General features: G+C 52.9%; 8 non-coding genes across 8 annotated transcripts; 3 read left to right on the forward strand and 5 right to left on the reverse strand.

Moving 5' to 3' along the window:
- Positions 1 to 1651: 1651 nt before the first annotated feature.
- Positions 1652 to 1724, reverse strand: TRNAF-GAA (transfer RNA phenylalanine (anticodon GAA)). Its single transcript has one exon. It is a non-coding gene; the product is annotated as a tRNA-Phe (tRNA).
- Positions 1725 to 6566: 4842 nt separating this feature from the next.
- Positions 6567 to 6640, forward strand: TRNAT-AGU (transfer RNA threonine (anticodon AGU)). The gene has a single exon. It is a non-coding gene; the product is annotated as a tRNA-Thr (tRNA).
- A 1027-nt stretch (positions 6641 to 7667) lies between these two features.
- Positions 7668 to 7739, forward strand: TRNAE-UUC (transfer RNA glutamic acid (anticodon UUC)). Its single transcript has one exon. It is a non-coding gene; the product is annotated as a tRNA-Glu (tRNA).
- Positions 7740 to 9754: 2015 nt separating this feature from the next.
- On the reverse strand, positions 9755 to 9828 carry TRNAT-UGU (transfer RNA threonine (anticodon UGU)). The gene has a single exon. It is a non-coding gene; the product is annotated as a tRNA-Thr (tRNA).
- Positions 9829 to 17230: 7402 nt separating this feature from the next.
- TRNAV-GAC (transfer RNA valine (anticodon GAC)) lies at positions 17231 to 17303 on the reverse strand. Its single transcript has one exon. It is a non-coding gene; the product is annotated as a tRNA-Val (tRNA).
- A 466-nt stretch (positions 17304 to 17769) lies between these two features.
- On the reverse strand, positions 17770 to 17842 carry TRNAK-CUU (transfer RNA lysine (anticodon CUU)). The gene has a single exon. It is a non-coding gene; the product is annotated as a tRNA-Lys (tRNA).
- A 673-nt stretch (positions 17843 to 18515) lies between these two features.
- TRNAI-UAU (transfer RNA isoleucine (anticodon UAU)) lies at positions 18516 to 18609 on the reverse strand. Its single transcript has 2 exons — positions 18572 to 18609; positions 18516 to 18551 (listed from the first exon to the last, which is right to left on the reverse strand). It is a non-coding gene; the product is annotated as a tRNA-Ile (tRNA).
- Positions 18610 to 19997: 1388 nt separating this feature from the next.
- Positions 19998 to 20069, forward strand: TRNAC-GCA (transfer RNA cysteine (anticodon GCA)). The gene has a single exon. It is a non-coding gene; the product is annotated as a tRNA-Cys (tRNA).
- Positions 20070 to 20419: the final 350 nt, after the last annotated feature.

Genomic DNA, 20419 nt, shown 5'->3' on the forward strand with positions numbered 1-20419 from the left:
TTTAAAGACTCCTCACTAGGTTAACCAGTCTGCATCCAAATATTCTTTCCCTTCCTCCACAGGTGAACCCCACCCCTGCTGAGTAGCCCTTCCTGCAACAGCATCCCATGGGCATGGAAGCCAAAGCCCCCTGCCCACTGAGCTGTAGCTTTCTGTGCCCAGGGGGCCAGACACTGCCAGGGCGGGAAGGCTGGAGGGAAATGGCTGCATGTTGGGAGTCAAAGGTGTTGTCTGGAATCTTAAAGTAGAACAATTTTACAGCAGTGTGCAAGGGGGATGCTACGGCATAGCTGGCTAAAGGACTTGCCTTGTAAACAGAAGATCCTGAGTTCAGCTCTCAGTGGTGCCTTATTGTAGCCTCTTCCACTTCTTGTCAGCTTCCTGCAAATCACCTCACAACAGTCAGTGAGGGGGAGTGTGGATAAACCCAGCTGTGCTGTAGAGCGGCTGTTAGGTGTGGCAATTGATGGGCTCCTTTGGCCTCCCTGAGCAACTCACACATGTAAGAAAACTGCAGTTGAAAGTATTTGTATGGGAGTCAGGATGGCTGAGTGGTCAAAGGCACTTGACTTAAAGTTCTATCTTTCCTTCAGTGGGGTGTTCTGGTCTCTGAATGGAGACATGGGTTCAAATCCCACTCCTAACACATCCTCCATTTTGTATCTAGAGAAGTGACCTCATTTCCCTCTCTCCTGTGACATTGTAGAAGCACTTGCTCAGCATTTCTCTAAGGCTGCATTTACACAGCAGCGTTCCTTAGGAATAACAGCCATTATACTGCAATAACAATAACAATGGGAGCATCGACAGCAATTCCATTATTCCGACTTCTGTAACGCTCCATCCAGACCAGTGGTCTGAGGAGCCAGGAGGTTTCCAGGCTGCAGACAGACAAGCACAAAGACAAAGCAAAATCTCAGCCACTTCCTGCTCAGCCCAGCAGGGTCTCTGTGTGGCCCCCAGACCTTTTGTTTGCCATTCTCCAGGTTCAGGGGCCCAGATTCAGCAACACTCACAGGCTGGGGCTGGTTTGCTGCTTCACCCCACAGCCCAGCAACGAGCCCCCAAACTCCCTCTGTGCTCGGGGAGCCTGGTTTGCTGTGTGAAGGGGATGGTTTAATGCTTCACCCCACGGCCCAGCAATGAGCCCCCAAACTCCGCCTGTGCTCTGAGAGCTCAGTTTGCTGAGAGTCGTCCCCCCCCCCGGAGACTCTGTTTGCTTGAGACCCCAGAGCCCTCCCTTGGGCTGCCTGGTATGTGGGGAATTAGGTCTAGTGGTGGATTTGCAGAGTTCCACAGCAGCTGCTGCCACCGTGCAGATGTGCACGTCTGTCTGGGGTTACTGGGGACCGGCCTGATTGGGTGAGTCCCGGATTCTGTTCCTGCCAGGATGGACAAAGCAGCAGGGAGAGAGGAGCTTGGATAGCTCAGCTGGCAGAGCCAGGGCTGTATTGGTGTTCAGCAGGTGTTCCTAGGGGGCTGGCTTGATGCTGCTCTAAGGAGAGCTCCTTTATCCTTCCCTGGCAGAGGAGGGGCAGGACTTGCTGGGTCCTAGATGGAGTAACAGGACAGGCAAGGCCCTTCCAGGAGGCACAGCTGGGGTCCTCACAGAGGAGCCAAAGAAGAGACAAGCCTCAAGAACAAAGGCTTTTGCCAAAGCCTGGGATTGAACCAGGGACCTTTAGATCTTCAGTCTAACGCTCTTCCCACTGAGCTACTTTGGCACCTAATATAATTGTTTTCCCACCCACCTGTCAGTTCGCTAGCTCACCCGCACGCTCCCCAGCCCCCCCATATGTCTCTACTGCATGTTGTGCTTGCACAAAAACCTCCCCCTGTGTGTGTGACGGCACGTTGGGGTTCCCCCGACTCCTGCCACCCGAAATGGCATGAACAGACTCCACCAGCCAGTAGAATGGAGGGAGTTTATTGCTTCTCCAGGATACAGCACAGCACAGATGTCATCTGGTTACAGGAACTGGGGCTAAGAGGCCTCAGTGCCCCCCCTTGAGATGGGGGGTGGCTGGGCCCTACAATCCCAGCCCCCTCCCCAGCTCCTTCTGCCCTGCTTCCCATACAGAGACCAACTCTCTTCCAGCCCTGCCCCACAGCCAGGGGCAGCATTCCACCTTCCTTTGTTTCTCTCCCTGGGGGGTAGCTGGTCGGACAGGTTGAGAGACCCTTGCCTAGTGAATCATCCCCTGCCCTGCTGGGCCGTGCTACAGACAGCAGCTAGTGGGGGTCACCCACAGCCCCAGCATAGAAACCAGCAAGGTCCCAACACTACGTCACACAGTGGTTGCTAGATGGATCCATTCACATGTAGCTTTACTGAAACCCCCCTCGTTTCTGCCTTGAACCTCCCCCCGCCCAATGTGTGTTGCCCAATAGAACAGTCCCTGTAAGAAATGTGTCACTTTCACCCCTGGGAGCAGCTCAGCCATGCAAAGGGGCTGCCTGGGGCAGGACATTAGCCCTGGAGGGCAGGGGCGGGTGTGGCAGTGACATCACAAGGGCCTTTTGCAGCCCCTCAGCTTATTGGCTAAAGGAGGTTGGGAGGCGGTGACCTCACAGAGAGTCCATGACAATGGCCAGGGGCCATCTCAGAGACACACACCCCATGGCTTTGCTGCAGGGAGTCTCCTGGAGATCTGTTCTTGAGGTCAGAGAGAGACTGGGAGTCACAAGAATGAGTGTGAGGAGGAGCCTTCTCCTTCCCCGTCAACTAACAGACCTAGAAGGCAGAGAGGTGGGAGAAGGGCCCTGAGTTAATCTCTTGGGTCACAGCTGCTGTAACAATGAGGTAAGATGAAACAGGAGATCCTGGGTTCAACTCCCAGTGGTGCCTTGCTGTGGATTTTGTTTACATTTTCTTATGTCTTTCTGGCCTCCCCTATCCCCCCATGGAACTGCTGGTTCGGGAAAAGGCTGATTGGGGAGGAGCATTGGGAAGAAGGAAACCACAAGCCTGGAGGTGGTGCAGAGGTGACTGGCACAGGCCAGGCAGGGCTCTGACTCCCACTGTGAGCCCCTGGGTACCACACACTGGCCAGTGATTCCTGCTCCATGGTCGTCCCAGTGCTCTGGGTGCAAGCAACGGGCCTGTAACTCCCTCCTGGGACTCCTAGTAGAAGCGTGGGCCCTGCCCTGCCTGGTGGGAGAGGGGACAAACATGGGGCTGGTTGACAGGGGCTCTGACACTCCAGCACTGGGGAATTTGGGCCCTTCAGCCGGATTCAGACCAGGCCGGTCGGAGCCTCTTGTGCTCACCGAGGGGGATTCTGCACTTGCTGCCTCGGGAGCCAGGGTCACATTGCAGAGCTCCCCCAGGGACAGGGACGTCCCACGGCACCACCAGCCAGCATCAGCTGCTCTCCCTGCCCTCAGCAATGTGGCTGCATTTTATCCTTCCCGTTCAGTGACAACTGCCCATTCCCTGCCAGCCCCAGATCCTGTGGGACCCGTTCCTTTCCCCAGGAGCAGCGTGAACACCAGTGCGGCTCCTTGCTGAGGCTGCGGCTGTGGGAGACAAGCCCCTGGCTTTGAGAGAGAGGTGCCTCCTGAGAGCTGATTTTCAGCCCTTCCTGTGTTTCTGGCTCCTTCCAACAGCTCGAATCATCATCTAAAAGTTGAAGAATGTGTATTTGGAAGAGGGAATTTTTGTGTTTTCAGTGTCACTACTGTGGCCTAAGGGACAAAGCATTGGTTTCCTAATCTAGTGATTGGAGGGTCAAGTCCCATTTGAGGTGGCATTTTTGATGTTTCCCAGTAAGTGCAAGTCTCTTTGGCTTCCTTTTCGCCATGTTATCTGTGAGATGTTTGAACACTGGACAAGTGTCCCCTGGAACTGCCATTTCCCCCCAGACAGGACCCCCCAGGAGCAAACACTAACACTGGTGTTAGGCGCAGACAAGAAGAGAGTGTTTCTGAAAAGCTGAGGTGTGCACAGTGAGATCACTTGCAGAGAAGTAGATGCTGGCTTCTCTGCATGCACCTTGGCACCTCTTACCCATTGGTACCCGCCACTTCTCACCCCTCTGCCAGCACCCAGACAGAAGGCCAGTGCACAGGGAGCACTGTTCTCAGCACGAGTTCTTGCTCAAGAGCACATCCACACTGCCATGCGGTTTGGTCCAACAGGAAGGAATAATTCAGTGGTTTGAGCCTTGGCCTGCTAAACTCAGAGTTATGAACTTAATCCTTGAAAAGGCCATTTAGAAACATCTTAGGCAAATCTATCACGGATGGCTCTTGGCCCTGCCATGAGCATGGGGAGTGGACTAGATAACTGCTCAAAGTTCCTTCCAGATCTATGAAATGGTTTATCTACTTATAAAGAGCATCTGTGGACACTCTCTTGTGCAAGAAAGCTCTAATGGCTGTTTTAGGCACAAGAAATCCCTCTTGCCTGTGCACACTGCCTTCTTGTGCAAGAAGCCCTCTTTTCCAATGGTTTACTGTACATTTTCTTGTGCAAGAATGCACATGCAGGATAAGCACTCCGCTAGTTTTTGCACAAGAACGTCCAGTCTTGTGCAAAAAGCCTACAGCATAGACATAGCTGTGCAGTGGGAAAAACCTCACAATAACAAGCCCACCACAGTAGGTCCCACTGAGATTTGAACTCAGATTGCAAGATTCAAAGTCCTGAGTGCTGCCCCTTCCTTTGTCCAGGTTGTCCCTTCTGCAAGTCTCAGGGCAACTGCTCCCTCAAGCAGGTGGCATTGCTGATGAGGGGCAGAGGAGCACAGGGGCTGTCACAGGTATTTCACATGCAGACGGACCCCCTGAGTGAAACCTGAACTAGATCCATCCATGTCACAGCAAAAGGAAGAAAGTTGGGTTCTTCTCGTGTGTCTTCTTTGTTCCAGAGTCTCTAGGGGTGCGGTCAGGGCAGATCCACAAAAAAACAAACCAATTGAATGAACCTTGGTCTAGAAACACCCCTGAGGGTTTCCTTCTATCTTTGGCCTGGAAAGGTCATCTGTAACAATATGGTTCTGCTGTAACCCTATTGGAAGGCCTGTCGCTATTCAGTAGGTCTAAACTAAAGCCTTCTTCTGCAGCCAGACTGAAGAGCAGCAGCAATTAGCTGTAAAGCCTGGAGTCACATGCTCATATTCCAGCTAAATGACACTGAAATAATGTCAGACTAGACTGTGAGAAGGGGATCCTGTCCTAATGGCACCCACTGGTACCAGATAAGAAACAGATCTCAAGATGGGTAGAGAAAACTTAGTTAAACACCGTTTTGACTGGCAAAAGACTGCTTACTAATAGTTGTGGTTGTGCAATGGGCATTCTATGATTCTTGTCCTCCCTTTCCCATTGTTTGTCTGTGTGGTCGCTGTCTGGTTTGGATCTGTTTCTGTCTGCTGTATAATTAATTTTGCTACATGTAAACCAACTAAGGTGGTGGAGTATGATTGGTTCGGTAAATCACAATAGTATCTTATGACTGGTTAGTAAAATTATGCTAAAATAATTGATTAAGATATTGCTTAGCAGGACTCAATTTTCACTATATAAACTGGGGTCCAAGAAGGAGACCAGCAAGAAGAAGGAAAGCTACCCAAGCCCTAAGACCCCCAGCTCAGAGTAGAACATGCCTGTCCCATCAGAAACGACACCTCAAGAGCCCGTGTTTCTACCTGCCTTTGAACTAAGGACTTGCTGCGTGTTAAAAAAACACAAAAACCACAATACCACAGAGGGGTTTTTTTGCCTGACATTAAACTTGGGAAACTATTCTGTTACTAACCCTTTGGCCAGCTCAGATTGCTGTGGGGTTAAGGAATTCTCTCTTGTTCATTCTGTGCCCTCTGGACGGGACCAAACCAAAGGAGGCCGGCCCCCTGCGGTCTCTGTTGAAGCAAAAGCTTCTCTCTGGTTTGGCGGCTAATAAACAGCTTTATTGCTCAATAAGGCACAAAGTGCCAAACGTGTTCCCAGCAGAGCCGGGCCCAGTAAGGCTGCTAATACAATCAACCCTAGTATCTTTATACCCTTAACCAAACAGTCTGACGTCAAGGCATCCAATTACAGAAATCATCAATGAAACTTAGAAAAGTGAACCCGTTCTCAGCAAGATAGAGGGCAGGTGCGAGGGAGTGAAGCGTCTCTCTCAACCAGCTCAATTAACACATTCCAGTAGCCCATCCTGTAGGCCTCTCACACCGGGTGACAGAAAGTTCACTCTGGTCTATGTGCAGAAGCAAGAAGCTGAAATGGTTTCTGTTATACAAGATGGCTTCTAGCTAAATATGAAATGGTTTCCACAACTCCAACCCAGACCCTGAGACACAGGGGTTTACAAGCCAGATGATCAATGTTTGCTGCACTTCTCCCTCTCCCAACTGTGCCAAACTTCAAGGCCAACTCTAGAGTCCCAGCAGCTGGGGGAGATGTGCACGTTAGAGCCTCTGCCCACTGAGCTGTAGCTTTCTGTGCCCAGCGTGCCAGACAGTGCCAGGGCTGGAGGGAAATGGGGAATGGCTGCACTTTGGGAGTCAAAGGTGTTGTCTGGGACCATAGAATAGAACAGTTTTACCAAAGAGCATCCAGAGGGCACCATGGCTTAGCTGGCTAAAGCACCTGTCTAGTAAACAGGAGATCCTGGGTTCAACTCCCAGTGGTGCCTTATTGCTGCCTTTGCTCACATTTTCCTAGCTCCTTCTGGGACACAGAAGAGGCCTCCCCTGGCCACCCATGGAGCTGCTGGTTCAGGAAAAGGCTGATGGGAGAGGAGTGCACGGCTCCCCCAGCCGCTGGGTCTGTGGCCTTTGAGGTTCTGCAGGGTTGTGGGAAGGAGAAGTGAAGCAAACTTTGATTATTTGGCTTGTAAACCCCTTGGTCTCAGGATTGAGGTTGGAGTCCCCAGGTGGGGCCTGGCCCCTATTTGGTTTGGTCCCTTCCTGAGGGCACAGAGTTAACAAGAGAGAATTCCTTCCCCCGCAGCAAGCTGAGTTGGCCAAAGAGTTAGTAACAAAATGTTTGTTCACCCTAATGGGGTGACCTGATGCCCAAATTCCCGCTGCCCCCGGACTGCCTGCAGGGGCCTGGCTCCCCAGCCCAGCCACAGAGGGAGGCTCAATATCTCCAGGAGGCCGGGAGCACGTGCCCGGCACAGAGAGCTGCTGCCAACTGCTAGTCGCCTGCTTCAGAGGCCCAGCAGCCACCCCCTGAACCCAAACTTGCTCCTGCTCCTCCAGCTTCCTCCTTCCAGAGGCACCGCACGGCTGCCGAGGTCCCTGAGCATGCGGCAGTGGGATCATCCGAGGCAGGCGCCAGTCCCAGCCCCATCCCCCCCTCCTCCTTCCTCCCCTTTTCGCCCACCTCCTCCTCCCCTCAGCCCCTCCCCAGTTCTACATTCCCCACAGAGAAACCAGAGAGTTTGTTCTTTCCCCAGGGAAAAGTCCTGTTTGTGTTCCCAGCAGGGCGGTGGGAGGGGGAGACGCACAAGCCCACGATGGGCTGGGGGATGGCAGCCGTGTGCTGCTGCTGAATGACCCTTGTGAGCTGCTCAGCCTCTGGCCCTCATCCTGGCAGGATCGTCTCCGCCTTGTGCTCACAACTATTCTGGGGGACACTTGGGGGACGTTCGACTTGCCAAGGTCCAGCTAGGGGAGGAAACAGAGGAACCTCCCTTTGAGGGGCCCAGAGGCATCTCCCTGGTGGTCTAGTGGTTAGGATCCAGCACTTTCACTGCTGTGGCCTGGGTTCGATTCCCAGTCAGGGAAGCCAACCTTATCTGTGTTAATGAAATCTGCCAAGTCTCTGCCCTTTTCCATCACAGGGAGGCCCAGCAGGTTGAGGGAAGGGAGGCGCTGGGGTGCCAGAGGCAGGCGGTGGCTGGGAGACACTCCCAGCAGCCAAGCACATTTCTGAGGAAGCTACTTCCCTGCGCAGAGGGTACAGGTCATACGTCTGGGTGAATAAGAGCTTGTGGGGACTGGCCAGGGCTTCAAGCAGGCAGCTCCCATTGGCCACACACAAGCCTGGAGCAGGGCCCAGGCATGAAGCATTTTCCTCTGCAGCTGAGAGACACAAAGGGCCCAGCAGCCCCTTCTCTCAGCTGTGCGTGGGGGCAGGGCGAGCAGGGAATCTGCCTGAGGCTTCTTGCTGCCATGTTGGGCTGGATCCAGCCCGCTGGCCTGTATTGCCCAGGCCTGGCTTAGAGGGAACCTTGGCTCCGGGCTGTGGGGGAGGGGCGCTGTGGAAAGGCCAGTCTGGCCTTCCTGGGCTGGGCATGACGATGTCCACTGTGTGCAGCCCGGCTGCCAAACATCCCAGACAGAGAATTACAGGCTAGAGAGATCCATGTCCCACAGCCAAAGTAGCTCAGTGGGGAGAGCATTAGACTAAAGGTCCCTGGTTCAATCCCAGGCTTTGGCAGGTGCTGGCATGTGGCAGTAACTTCCCTGGTGTTCAATCCTTACCTTGCTGTTTTTGATCACAGCTTGGTATTGACAAATCAAGATCATCTCATTAGCCCCGCCCCCGACTTCTTCCTGTGAGTCGCTGCCTCTTTGACTACAGCCCACCCAGTGCTGGCCCTAGATATGGAACAGGGCTGTGGGCTGATGGGGATGTGCTGGGGAAATGTTGGTTTGTGTAAATCCTTGAGAATTGATCTTCTTGCCCCTCTGGCTCAATTCTACTTTGTGCTGCTTCACTTTCTCAATGTAAGGACTTTGGAGAAAACTCTGAAATGTCTGCTCCAGTGGCGCCATGGGTCAGTGCGCAGTATTGATAAAGCAGTGTGCATAGGAGACATGCTGAGGGTGTGAATTCAAACCTCACCTGGAGCAGTGGTTTTCAGTCCCTACTGGGCTGCCCCTTTCCAGTGATCGCTGTGGGAGCTGGAATTCTAGCCCAGAGGAGACTGTCAGTCAAATTCCCCCTTCAGACTTGTCAGACTGAATGGTGGGTGGCCAGGGAAGGTCCTTCTTGCTTCCAGGGTCTTGTTACTGCTCTTCTCCCCCCCACTCCTTACCCAGCAGCAGCTGCTGTCCCTTTCGGCCATTGGGTCAGCTCAGGGAGGGAGGCAGGAAATGGGGCAAAGGAGCCAGACAAGCTGAGGGAGGCGGGGAAATTCTGATCTCTGCATCTCCCCTATGTGAGGGTTTGTCTACACGTCATTCCTCTTTCCAGAGAGAAATGCAAATTCAGCTGAGTGACATTGCAAATGAAGTGGAGATTTGCATAATCATGTCTGGCTGCTATTTTGAAATACCCTATTTTGAACTACCAGGCGCTGTCTAGACACAGCTCTTTGGAAAGAAAACCCTTCTTTCAAAATCCCCCTTACTCCTTATGAAATGAGGTTTAAGGGTTAGTTCTGACGAAGGGTTTTCTCCCGCAATAAGCGAATCTCAACAGCGTTTTGTATTGCAAAATAAAGTATTTTCAAATAGCACCAGTCTGTGAATATGCAAATGAAGTGCAGGATATTTAAATCCCAGCTTCATTTCCAATGTTGAGTGTCTACATTTGCATCCCTCACAGGCTCTCTGGGCAGTGATACCCCAAGGGAATGACAAGGGCATGTGGTGCTGGCTTTCCTGTCCCAGCAATTGGAGTCAGAGCCCTGCCTTGCCAGTGCCAGTCACAGCAGCCTCTGCACCTGCTCCAGGCTTGTGGTTTCCTTCTTCCCAATGCACCTCCCCAATCAGCCTTTTCCTGAACCAGCAGCTCCATGGGAGGCCTCTTCTCTGTCTCAGAAGCACACAGGAAAACATGAGCAAAGGTAACAAGGCACCACTGGGATTTGAACCCAGGATCTCCTGCTTACAAGACAGGCACTTTAGCCAGCTAAGCCATGGTGCCCTTTTTGGCTATTTTCTCCTTCTCCTTCTCCTCCCCTCCCCTGTGTTGAGACAGGCTGTATAGTCTCTGGGGTGGGAATGAGGGATTTGGGTGTGGGAAGGGGTGAGAGGTGCAAGCTCTGGGAGGAAATCTGGATGGAGGAGGAGGTGGAGAAGGGGACACTGGCTCGGGGAGGGGGCTCCAGGCTGGGCAGTGTTGGGATTCTAAGCAAGCCACAGGCTTGCGGATGTGAGAGTGCAGGAATTTGGGTTGGGGTATGGGAGGGGCTGAGGGCAGGGGGTTCCAGTGTTTGATAGGCTCAGATCTAGGGTCTGGGGAAGGGGGAGGGCAGGAGTGGTTGTGGCCAGATGGGGGCTTGGCCCCAATTGTGGGTTTGTTGGCCAGGCTTCATTTTTAAATAGAATACTATGTTAAACACAAAACGTTTCTGCATTGTCTTTATTTATGAGAATGGCAGGGAACCTGCCTTGAGTCAGGTGTCACTGACCCATAGAAAAGTCATTTGGGAGCAGGGGACACAGTACTGGGGAGGGGTGCTAGTGGGTTCTGGAGCAGGGAACAGGGTGCCAGTGAGGGCAGGGGAGAGGGGGCAGGGTGCCAGGACAGGTTTCTGCAGCAGGGGACAGGGTGCTGGGGGGGCCAGGTTTCTGCAGAGGAGAGCAGGGGGACAGGTTTCTGTAGTAGGAGACAGGGTGCCAGAAGGAACTGGTTTCTGCAGGGGGGGAAGGTTTCTGGAGCGGCGTCGGGGGGGGGGGCAAGGGAGAGGGAACAGGGGGCCAGGAAGGCGGGGGACAAGTTTGGGGCAGAGGATAGGAAACAAGGTGGGGGGCAGGGAGTTCCCTACACCAGCCACGGAGGGAAGCCTCTGACCCGCACTCCCTCCGGACTGACCGCAGGGCAGCCGGGCTGGAGCGAAGAAAAGCGGCTGCCTGGCCAGCTGGCCATGGCGCTCAGCCAGGGAGCACCACACTCCACATGGGCAGGCGCAGAGGGGAAGCCGCCCAATCAGCTGGAGCGCAGTTTAGCCTCTTGGCTGAACGCCACAGCCAGCAGGCCAGGCAGCTTCTCCTCTGTGCCAGCCCACGTGGAGCGTGGTGCTCCCTGGCTGAGCACCATGGCCAGCTGGCTGGGCAGCTGCTTCTCTCCCTCCAGCCCGGCTGCCCTGCGCTCAGCCCAGGGAGGCTGCGCCTAGCTCCAGCTGTGAAAGCCACAGTCAGCTGGCTGGGGTGTTTCAGCCCTCCCGACCTCCCAGCTCCCACCATACCTCGCAACTACTCACCTGTGTTGTTGCTCGGTGAGCAGCTGCTCCTCAAATGAGGAAATCTAATGTAAATGTACTGCGCAGGTGCACAGTTCAGAGAGGGCTCAAGAGCTACTCTTAGAGCCCCTGAGATCTACCGATAGCTCACGATCTACTGGTTGGTGACCACGGTGCTAAGACATAATGGACAAAAGAGGCTGTTTACAAGTGATCACCCAGACACTGAGGCTACGTCTACACTGCAGGCTTTCTGCGCAAGAACAGCTGTTCTTGAGCAAAAGCTTGCAGGGTATCTACACTGCATGTGTGTTCTTGCGCAAGTAAATTTACAGTAAAGCATCAGACAACAGGGCTTCTTGCACAACAGTTATTCCTCTCTCCACAAGGAATAAGTCCTCTTGCACAAGAGCTCTTCAGCAAGAAGGCAGTGTAAACAGGCAACAAGGGTTTCTTGCCCAAGAAAGCACTATGGCTAAAATGTCTATCAGCTTTCTTGTGCAAGAGCATCCAGACTGCCATGGACACTCTTGTGCGAAAGCACATCTCTTGCACAAAAGCACATGGCAGTGTGGACACTCTCTTGTGGAAGACCTTTTGCACAAGAACTCTTGCGCAAAACAGTTCCTGTGCAAAAAGCCTGCAGTGTAAACGTAGCCTGAGGGAAACGCCCTCATTTGTCTTTCATTTGTACTTTTAAAATCATAAAGCATTCCCTGCCCCATATTTCTAACTTGACACACACGAGCGATACGTGCACCAAAAAGAGAAAGATCCAGCAGATTGTGCCATTCAGTTTGATCGGTCACATGAGGTAATTTGCCCAAAGCATCTTCGAGTTCTGCATATGTGTACCCATAAATCAATTTCATGAAACTTAAATTAAAGGGGTGGAGATCTGTCACAAAGTGACAAAATGAAACTGCTGAAGCCTCCTATCAGTTGAGCAGAGGGAAATAAACTCCATCGCCCTGCTCATCAGACGAAGTGAGTTGGGCCCACGAAAGCTCCCAATATACCTACTTGTTAGTCCCTAAGGTGCTACAGGATGACTCATTTTTCTGTGACAATGGACATAGCAAGAACCCGCACTGAGAGCCCAAGAGTGGGAGAGCAGCTCACTCAAACACAACAAGGGGCTGCCAGGGGCAGGACATGAGCCTGCCAGGCAGCAGTGACATCACAAGGGCCTTGTGTAGCACCTCAGCTCATTGGCTGGGAGGCAGTGACCTCACAGAGGACCCATGGCAACAGCCAGGTGGGACAGGCTGCAGGGCTGGGGCATCTCAGAGACCCCCCTGGCCTGGCTGCCTGGAATCTCCTTTGTGAGGTTTCCCCTTGAGGGCAGAAGGGATGGAGGGTCCCAGCTGGGAGTGTCTCTGTGGAGATTTCCCCTTTCCCCAGGCTGCAGTGGGAGGGGCTGGGGCAGGCAGGGTTACAGGAGGGGCTGGCACTGAACTGAAGAGAGATCTGGGAGAAGCAAGAGGAAGGGCTGCAAACACCCAACAAGGATGGGATTTGAACCCCTGCATGCACAGCACAACGGATTAGTAGTCCATTGCCTTAACCACTCCGCCACTCAGCCACCTCGTTTGACTTGCAGGGTTTGTTTCAAACTACCCAAAGCCAGCACTGCCAGGAACCTTTGTGCCACTCGCTGGCTGGCCAAGGACATCCAGGGCTGGAAGGTTTTGGCTTTTCACAATGTCCCCTGGGCTGTTGTACAAAGCTCAGTGCCGGTAACAAACCCAAACACCCCTTGGCTACATCTACCCTGCAGGCTTCTTACACAAGAACTGTTTTATGCAAGAGTGCTTGTGCAAAATGTCTTGTTCAAGAGCACATCCAAACTGCCATGTGCTTTTGTGCAAGAATGTCAGTGGCAGTGTACACACTCTCTTGTGCAAGAAATCTCTGATGGCCATTTTAGCCATAGGGATTTCTTGCACGAAAAAACCCTGTTGCCCATTCATACTACAGGCAGTCCCCGGCTTACATGGATCCGACTTACATTGGATCCCTACTTACAAATGGGGTGAGGCAACACTGCACTAGCTGCGTCCCCCACCCCAGCAGACCACCGAGACGCGCCGCGGTCTCGCCGCCCGTGTCCTCCGCGGCGAGAAAAGCCGCTCCGCATCTCCCTTGTCTGCTCCCCCCCCAGCAGACCAGGGAGACGCGGAACGGCTTTTCTCAGCAGACACCTCAGCTTGAGAATAAAGGACTGAGGGAAGTGAGGTGTGGGAGAATAAAACTGAGCTCTGGAGAAATGTTTGGCTAGAGTTTCCCCTACAATATGTACCAGTTCCAACTTACGTACAAATTCAACTTAAGAACAAACCTACAGTCCCTATCTTGTACGTAACCCGGGGACTTCCTGTACCTTCTTGTACAAGAGCTCTTGCACAAGAGGGTTTATTCCTCATGGGGAGAGGACTAACTCTTGCCCAAGAAGCCTTCTCTTCCTACGTTTTGCCGTAAATTTAGTTGCGCAAGAACGCATGCGCAGTGTAGATGCTCCTCAAGTTTTTGCGTAAGAACGGCCATTCTTGAGCAAGAAGCCTGCAGTGTCGACGTAGCCCCTGGGTGCCCAGAGAGGGGCTGTCTAGTCACAGTCTGGCTCGGCGCGCGCTCTGCAATGGGAAGACGTCCACGGAGCAGGCAGATGGCAGCGGCACACGGCTCTGGTGGGCCCAGCATCCAGAGGAGCGTTTCCGATATGAGTGTTTACTGACAGTGTCCGTCTCTGGTCTGATTTCACAGTGTGGTGAGACACTGGCACCCACAGCAGCATGGATGGGGCGGCTGGAGGGAGTGGCTGGCGGGCGGCTGGTAGGAGCAGCGGCAAGTGGCCAAGGGAGTGGGTGAGCCTCATTTGCATTTCTAATGAGCCACCATTGTTGTGGAAGAGGCTCTTGCACCAGAAGAAGCATGTACACAGCCCCTTCTTGTGCAAGAAAAACCCTCTTGTGCAATGCCGCTACGCTTAGCCTCATTTGCATATTTCTGGTGCAAGAACCTGCCAGCGTAGACATAGCCCAATTGTTTTCACTGTCAGGGGGCTCAGTGGCCCCTCCCTCTTCCTACCTGCTCTCCCAAAAGAGACAGACCTGGCTCCCCTTTCTTTTCCCCCAGCAATTGCCATGCTGCAAAGCAGATATCAGAGTGTAAGCAGGGGCTGAACTGCTGCTTGCTGTCAGCCAGCTAAAAGGAGGGGTGGGTGTGCCCACTACAGTTGTTTAGCTCTGCAAGGTAATTAACTGTTAACTGTTGACATGTAAATACTGCTCAGAAGGGAATCTGAGGTGTGGCTATGGAAATCCCATTCAGCCAGGGCTGATGGAGGGTCAGTGTTGGAATGGAATGTGGAGAATTGTATATAATTTGGGACTGTTGTGGGGGTCACTAATCATGCTACCCCTAAATGTGGGAACTGTAAAACATGCCACCAGTGCTCGCAGGAGAGACACCACCATCATGGTAAGGGGTCTCGGAAGAACAAGCCTCCCCCCTTCCAGAATTGAGTGGCTAGAGCTGGGGGAAATGGTTAAAAGATTTGAGTCAGCGTGTTTTACACCTGCCATCTGTGAGCTATAAGACTGGCCCAATCTGTGCCTTTTTCCTTTTGTTTTAAAGATAGACTTAAACCAGACTCCCTGAAGAGTCGTTTCTGTTGCTAGTCCAGTGAAAGCTGGATTCATTTGCTAGTCCAGCTGGTGGCTAAAGAGTTGAAATCACTGAGAGCTGAAATCACTGGTTTGGCTGAGTGCCAGACCTGTTGCCGCAGTGAAGTAGTGGCAGCCAGTGGTGTGGCGTGGAGCGGCGGCAGGCGAAGAGCGGCCACCAGCAGCGTGGAGCGGTGCAGTGGCAGGTGAGGAGCAGCCACCAGTGGCGTGGCGTGGAGCGGCAGCAGGTGAGGAGCGGCGACCAGAGGCATAGCGAGGAGTGGCGGCAGATGAAGAGCGGCCATCAGCTGCATGGCGTGGAGCGGTGGCTGGTGCCCAGTGGAGCGTCCAGAGGCGTGGAACGAGACAGCTGGTGGAGCGTGGTGGAGTTTCGTATAAGGTGCCTCCTATCTATCCCCTCCCACCCCCATTTATACCCAGGTTGGGAGGTGAAACCCTGTGGGTGAACTTTGGGACTCTCGGTGGCACGGACCAAGGACAGAGACCTTTGGCGTGTCAGACTTTTTGGACTTCGGGCGATTCTTGGCTGGGGTGGGGGCTTGGCTCATGTTAATGCCGTATGACTTCTCTTTGGCTGTGTCTACACTGGCATGAATTTCCGGAAATGCTTAAAACAGAATAGTTTTCATTATAAGTATTTCCAGAAAAAGAGCGTCTACATTGGCAAGATGCTTTTCCGGAAAAGCCCTTTTTCCGGAAAAGCGTCCGTGGCCAATGTAGACGTGCTTTTCCGGAAAAGAGCCCCGATCGTCATTTCCGCGATCGGGGCTTTTTTCCGGAAAAGACTACTGGGCTGTCTACACTGGCCCTTTTCCGGAACAGTGTTCCAGAATAAGGACTTATGCCCGAGCGGCAGCAGAATAGTTTTTCTGGAATAGCGGCTGATTTTGTACAGTTCAACATCGTTGCTTTTCTGGAAATTCAAGGGCCAGTGTAGACAGCTCGCAGCTTATTCCGGAAAAGCGGCTGATTTTCCGGAATAAGTGGCCCAGTGTAGACACAGCCTTTTTGTTTCATTAAATGTTTCTTTCCTACCTCAGACTCGGTGCTTGCGAGTGGGGAAGCATTGCCTCTCAGAGGCGCCCAGGGGTGCATGAATTTCCCAGATTACTGGGTGGGGCTCGAGCCGGTTCTATGTGTGAGGGCCCCAAGATATTGATCCCAGCCCTGGTTACTGCCAGGCCTACCCGGCAGAAGGGTTACAAGAGACAGCAAAGGTCTCAATCCATAAGGCTCTGTGGTGCAATGGAAAGTGTGTTGGACTTCTAAGTTGTGGTGCTCACTGTGACCTAGGTGGGTCATTCAAAGGTTGTGGGTTCAAATCCCTCCAGAGTCACTTTAGCTGCTTCCTCATTTCCAGAGCAGCTTTTACAGAACAGGCAATCCTTAGGCTGACACCAGGATGGGCTTTAGTCCAGACAGTTCCCAGGAGACCCCAGCAAGGGGGGAGGCAAGGGCTGCTCTGAAAGGCTGCAGGTGCCACCAGACCCTTTATCCCTCCATGTCTCCTACCAGTGCTGTGCATCACTCAAGCTATGTCTATACTACACTGTTCTTCTGAAGAAGCTAGGTACATTGTGAAGCCTAGTTTGCATAGATTTTTCTGGAAGAAGGTTTTCCAACATTTGGCCTGTTTACACTGGGCCAAATGTGGGAAAAAAAAACTTTTTTTGTAACATCCCTTCTTCTTCATAAAACGAGGTTCACAGAGGCACCAAAAGCGCATGGTCTGCTCTTCTGAAAAAAATTCAGCAGCTGTGTTCTCTGGACTAAAGCGTTGTCTGTGTAGTGTAGATAGAGCCCTGATGTAACATCTTATTTCAAGTGTAGGTGCAGCATAGATAGAGGGTTGACTCAGAGTCCTTAGTGCTGCCTCTTAGACCATGAGACCTACACAAGGCACCTGTGACTCAGCTGGGCCAAACTGGAGCCCTGGCCTAGGCCCACTGGGACCAGCTTTGCTTGTTTTCCTTCCACCCAGAGTCCCCTTCTTCTCCTGGGCTGCAAGGAGGCTCCTGGGGGATGCCCTGAGACAGGCACAGGCCTCTGCCTCCCCACAGCCAGCCCCACCCCACAGGCTTTGGCAGAACAAGGGGGGGGTCTCTGCTCACCCTACTGAGTCCCACTGAGATGTTGAGCTTTTGTCCTGCCCCCCTCAGCTTGGCTTCCCTCCTCTGCCCCATTCCTGCCTCACTTCCTCCTTGGGCAAGTCACACAAGGGAAGCAGCAGGAGGAGCCGGCCCCATACACCTGCTTCCGAGGGCAGGGGAGGCTGAGACACAAGTGTCCATCAGGTGCCTGGCCTGACCCCTCTGGCTTCCCCAGGCTGGCACCAAGGGGCATTCTCAGCTGATGTCACCCCCCCCACCCCCCGTCGCATGTGAGTTGGGCTTATCCCAGGCAGGAGGAGCTGCACTTACCCGAGTACCCAGGGGAGCAGCAATAAGAGAAGACCCTGTGTTTGTGCCTGGTTTTGAACCAGGAACCTTTTGCATGTCAGGCAAATGTGATAAGCACTACACCACAAAAACACACAACACACAACTGTTCTTCAGAGAATGGCACTTGTCTGACTGTTCTGTTCCTGGCTCTTTCTAACACCCTGCTCTGCCGGGGAGGGGAATGCACCTTGTGAACACTCCACCTCTTGTTCTCATGGAAGCCACTAAGCCGAGCTGCCAGCTCCTCATTTCCTCACCAGCCCCTTGAGATTTGTCGCTCAAAGCTGGAGCTGCTGTGGAAGGAGGTGAAGCTACAGAAGCTGACAGGGGACAATCAGCAGGCGGAGGGTTATTTTTTCTCCTCCCTGGGCTGATGTGGCTAGAACTGAGGAGAAGAAAATCCTCTTCCCTTCTCCTCAGAAGATGGAAATTGCAGTTGGTTCTTTCTCTGGTTCTACTAAAGCTGGACACCAGGACTAGACTTTTTCTTTCTAAAGCCCTAATGAAAGCTAAGCCAATTGCTTGCAGACTGAGAATGTGAGTTAAAGAAGGGCACCACCCAGCATGGGGCTTGAACCCATGACCCTGAGATTAAGAGTCTCATGCTATACCAACTGAGCTAGCCAGGCTATGTGCAAAAAGTTTCCTAATATCCCATCACAGCATAACAAGAGCCAAGTGTTCTCCACTGCCTGACTTAAGGCTCTTTCTTGCCCCTAATGTGGGGTTCTGGTCTGTGGGGAGGTTTGAGCTCAAACCCCACTCCCGACACACCCACTTCTTTCCCCACAAGGAACGGCCCCATTTCCATCTCTCCGGGGACAGGAGAAGGGCTCTGGCCTGTTCTCTGCAAAATGCTCAGCCTGTTTCTTTTTCTGCAGGAACAAGTGGGATCCATGCGCCCTGTCCCCAGTGAGAGGTATGTGTCCTCTTCCCCCTTTTCACAGACACAGCAGTCCAGGGAGTTGTGCACCTGCAGTGGCCCCTTCCTATGTTGCCGGGAAGAAAGCAGCTTGGACTGACGGGCGAGTCTCACTTGCTGATCAGACTCCCAGGGCCTGAGCTCTGGGGCCAGCCCGGAGCAGGAGGGAGAGGGGGTGTGAAGAAATTCCAGGGGAGGGGGAAGAGGTGACCTAGCCCTCCCCCCATCAATTTTTTTTCTTTTTTGCTAAAACAAGTTTTGCTTCTATTTTTTTGGGGGGGCGGGGCGTGAGGGTTTTCAAAAATCAAAAAGGGGGGGCGTGATGCTGAAAAGTTTTGGAACCACTGCAAGGGGATGACCCAGCAGGGTCTCAAAAAGAGTGCTCCAGGTGAGGTTTGAACTCACAACCTCAGCATGTCTCCTACACATACTGCCTTATAAGTACTGTGCGCTGACCCATTGCGCCACTGGAGCAGAGATTTGAAGTGTTTCTTCAAAGTCCTTAGATTGAAAAAGTCAAGACGCACAAAGTGGAATTGAAGTTTCTGCCTGTGCCCTTGTTCTTTCTTTTCACAGGCAGAGCCAGGGGGGCTCCGCACATCCAGAGACCCCTCCCTCTTCCTCCCTGGTCTCTGAAATAACCCACCCTAGTGGGGCACAAAGCTGCTGGAGGCAAGAGCACTAGAGATGAGTTGCACGTGGGTTAGTGCTTCCTTTGCACGTGAGAGGTAGCAGGATTCACTCCCATCTTCTCCCGCCTGCTCGATGGGGCTCAGGGGTTGGCCCCTTTCCTGCTGCCCCAACTCTCATTCCCACAATGCACTTTGTGCAGGGCCTGTTGGTCTTTGTTCCAAGGTGTGTGGCTGGGAGCCAGGACCCTTCCCAAAGTATACAACTCCCCTACCCCCGTTCTGCTCACACTCTCTGGCTGCCTCCAGCATGGGCTGAGCTCAGGGGTCAGATGGGCGACCTGCCCTGACGCTGTGATGGCATCAGGCACCTGACCACAAGTCTGCTCACGAAGCTCTAATGGGCCTCAGACAAGCAAAACCCCCCTTAGTGAACCTCAGGGCAAGGATGCCAAAAAGCCTGGAGCACAAGGACCTCCCAGCAACCATCCCAGCCCGTCCCACTGAGATTTGAACTCAGATTGGAGGATTCAGAGTCATTAGTGCTGCCCCTTACACCTGGGACCTAGACAGAAGGCCTGGGGTAGACACCTGGGACACTCACCTCTCAGACTGGCCTCTGCTCTCCTGGCTTCCCTCCGGCTGCTTCATCTCTCAGGACTGTCTGGCTACGTCTACACGGCACATTTATTTTGGAATAAGCTATTCTGGAACAGTTTATTTGAAAATAGCACGTCTACACTGCAGGGAAACCTCAAAATGAGTCCAAGGAGGCTTCCCTAATGTAGACGTGTTACCTTGATTTAGAACCCCAGGTTGAATAACTTAGAATGGCCCTGGGGAGGGGATATTTTGAAATAGCAGATGTGGAGCATGTACACGTGCCTCATTTTGAAATAGCTATCTCAGAATAGGCATTTTTCTGTGTACAGTGAGGTCTACAGAAGTTGGAATCAGCCTTCCGTTATTTCAGAGTTATTTCAAACTAACGGAATTGCTGTGTAGACTCTTGCATTGTTATTTTGGAATAACGGCCATTGTTCCAAAAGAACTTTTCCGTGTGGACAGAACCTCTGTCCTGCCCCAGCTCTGCTGCTTTCAGGAAAACTCCTTGTTAGGACCAGTCACAATCTAGGGTCAGTGAGGGTCCGTCCTACCTGAGATGTGTGACACACAAAAGTCTCTTGTTCACTACCCACTTCTCAATACTGGCTGTAGACACTGCTCTCACATGGGGGTATAGATCAGTGGCAGAGTGTTTGACTGCAGATCGAGTGGTCCTTGGTTCAAATCCAAGTGCCCCCTGTGAGAGTGTTGATTCAATGAAGACATTCACCTGTCTTGGATTTCCATTGTATGTGAACTGTTTAAATCTGTGGTCACCAACAGGTTGATGGCAAGGCCTTGAGCAGTGGCTTGCAAAGTGTCCTGTCTGCTCTGTCCCCTTTCCCTCCCTCTCACCCCCAAGAAGCTCCACTACTTCCCTGCAGTGACAGTGGAGGCAGTGTGGGCTTCCTGGGGATGGGCAGAAGTCCTGCAGCTCAGTGCCACTGGGGGAGATTCCAGAAGTGCCCTGGGTGTAGTGCAGGGGGGAGCACGGGCACAGGACGGGGAGTCAGCCCTGCAGGGGGGGCACTGGGGGGTTGGCCCCAGGC

The sequence above is a fragment of the Pelodiscus sinensis genome, unplaced genomic scaffold, assembly GCF_049634645.1.
Source record: "Pelodiscus sinensis isolate JC-2024 unplaced genomic scaffold, ASM4963464v1 ctg35, whole genome shotgun sequence".
Lineage (NCBI taxonomy): Eukaryota > Metazoa > Chordata > Testudines > Trionychidae > Pelodiscus > Pelodiscus sinensis.